Source organism: Mercurialis annua, linkage group LG3, assembly GCF_937616625.2.
Source record: "Mercurialis annua linkage group LG3, ddMerAnnu1.2, whole genome shotgun sequence".
Taxonomy (NCBI): Eukaryota; Viridiplantae; Streptophyta; class Magnoliopsida; order Malpighiales; family Euphorbiaceae; genus Mercurialis; species Mercurialis annua.
Window position 1 is genome coordinate 53099994 of NC_065572.1, and position 2579 is coordinate 53102572.

The following is a 2579-nucleotide window of genomic DNA, read 5'->3' on the forward strand; positions in this document are numbered from 1 at the left end:
CTTTATTAAAGGCATGTCTATCTCGGATAATGTTTTAATTGTTCACGAGTTAGTTCATTTTATGAGCCATCAGAAGACAAAGGTTAATCCTTATATGGCTATAAAACTTGACATAAGTAAGGCATACGACTGACTGGAATGGAATTATCTAAAGCATATTTTGCACAGTTGGGGTTTTGCTGATCGCTTTATCACCTGGATAATGGCATGCGTTACTACTGTTTCATATTCTTTTCAGTTAAATGGATCTGTTTACGGCTACATTATCCCAACTCGTGGACTTCGACAAGGCGACCCCTTATCACCTTTGTTATTTGTTCTTTGTGCCCAGGGACATTCTCATATGATAAACACTTCAGTGGCTCAAAATCATATGCAGGGTGTACAGGTAAACAGACACTGCCCTTCCATATCTCATCTGTTTTTTGCTGATGATGCAATTATTTTCGTTCGTGCTTCAATCCAATCAGCTACTACTGTTTTAACAATTTTGAGTGATTATGCTGCAGCCAGGGATCAGCTAATTAAACACGATAAATCTTCAGTTTATTTTGGTGCAAATGTTTCTGCATTGCTTATTTCTTCGATACTTTCAGCCCTTCATATGACCATAATGGATACCACAAAACCTTATCTAGGTTTACCCCATATACTCTTGAGCTCCAAATCTCAATCTTTTGCTTACATCCTTTTCAAAATAAAAAACAAACTTCTTGGTTGGAAGGAACAATTTTTATCGTTGAGTGGTAAAGAAATTTTATTGAAGGCAGTGGTTTTTGCTATACCGATTTACACTATGATGTGTTTTCGTTTACCACTTTTCCTTTGTAAGTAAATTAACCGTCTTGTAGCTAATTTTTGGTGGGGTTTTCATAATAAGGAGCCTAAACTTCATTAGTTATCATGGGGGATATTAAACTCCCTGGATCACTAGACTTTGGCCAGATTACAAAAAGGTCACTAAACGAACTTTTGTTACAAAAGTGTCACCAAAGTTAGCAATTTATTACAACGGGATGTCACCCGCGTGAAACTCAACCGTTTTTGAAGACATGTCTTACCGGATTTGTCCAACAAAGCACTTTCTTCCCATATCATCCATGTTTCATTAGCCACGTTAGACGATATTTAATTGATAAAAGCTTAAAAATCAAATTAATTCATAAGTAAAAAATTAGGGATCTAACTTCATTTTATCCAATGTTCTTAAACATAATTAACCTTAAATCTAATTTACCTTAATTTTTCTCATTTTCTTCATCTTCCTTCGGCGTCAGCTTCTTCTTCTCCTCCATTCCCCACCATTGTCTGCCATCACCTCCAAAAGAGACCCATTAAACTTCGCTTTACCCAAACTCTTCAACACCTGACACAACTCAATTCCCTCACTAAAAAAAACTCATTGTGGACATACCCAGAAACCATAACATAATAACTTATTAACTTATTAAAATTTCCTAACATAATAACTTATTAACTTATTAAAATTTCCATTTTGAAACTTTTCCTAGAAGAACTGCATATTTAACATTTCAATTTCTTGAATTATATATACAGTAAAAGTTTAGCAAGAAGTTTTCCTTCAACCGATTCAACTTCACCTCACTATCATACGCCGCATCTACCAACCCCTTCTTAACCGCTGCATCTCCCTTAACCTCCACATCTCGCAACAACACATCTCTTCGAGCATCCACGTCGTAAATCTTGTCTCTAAATGTTGCGGAGAAATAATCCGGTAACGGAAGCTTATGTCAACCTCACTTATACACAACACGCCTTGATCACTCCTCATGTACACATAATCATAACACAGAGCATACAAAGTTCCGGCGGCGGCGGTGGCGTGTCCTTGTACGAAGGCGGTAGTCGGAATAGGTAGAGATATCATCTGTGCAGTTACTGGTTTGAAAGACGCCATCTTCTCGCGAAGATCGTCCATGGCGGATCTACCGTTTTCGGCGGCATTAATTTAGCCCATCCGAGATCAAAACCGTTGGAGAAGAATTTTTCTTGTGATGTAAAAATCAATCATCAGTACACTTTCCGGCACCAATATGGAACAAGAATTTGTTAGGCTAGCTGATGGCTGTAAAAGTCTTTTATGGTTTTGCCTGATTTCTTTTAGGCGTTGGGGAAGAAGATGGAAAATTAAAGAGTTTAAAATGATCCCAAAATTTCTCAAAAAAAAATGATCCCTAAAATTTCATTAAATTAATATTTAATTAGAGATTTAAATATTGGCGTGGTATATGGGATATGCATGTCGTGGACAAATCCGGCAAGACATGTCATCAAAAACAGTGAGTTTTACACGGGTGACATCCCGTTGTAACAAATTGCTAACTTCAGTGATACTTTTGTAACAAAAGTCCGTTTAGTGACCTTTCTGTAATCTGGCCAGAGTTTAGTGATCTAGGGAGTTTAATATCCTTATCATGGGATGTTCTTACTTTCAGTAAATGGAGTGGTGGCCTTGGTTTTAAGGAGCTGCATTTATTTAATCAATCACTTTTGGAAAAACAAATATGGCGCCTTGTTCAATCACCTTCCTCAGTTTTATTTCAGCTTCTTAAGGG

At 36.9% G+C, this 2579-nt stretch overlaps 1 pseudogene; it reads right to left on the bottom strand.

Moving 5' to 3' along the window:
• Positions 1-948: 948 nt before the first annotated feature.
• Positions 949-2025, bottom strand: LOC126674876 (enoyl-CoA delta isomerase 2, peroxisomal-like; annotated as a pseudogene).
• Between the last annotated feature and the right edge of the window lie 554 nt (positions 2026-2579).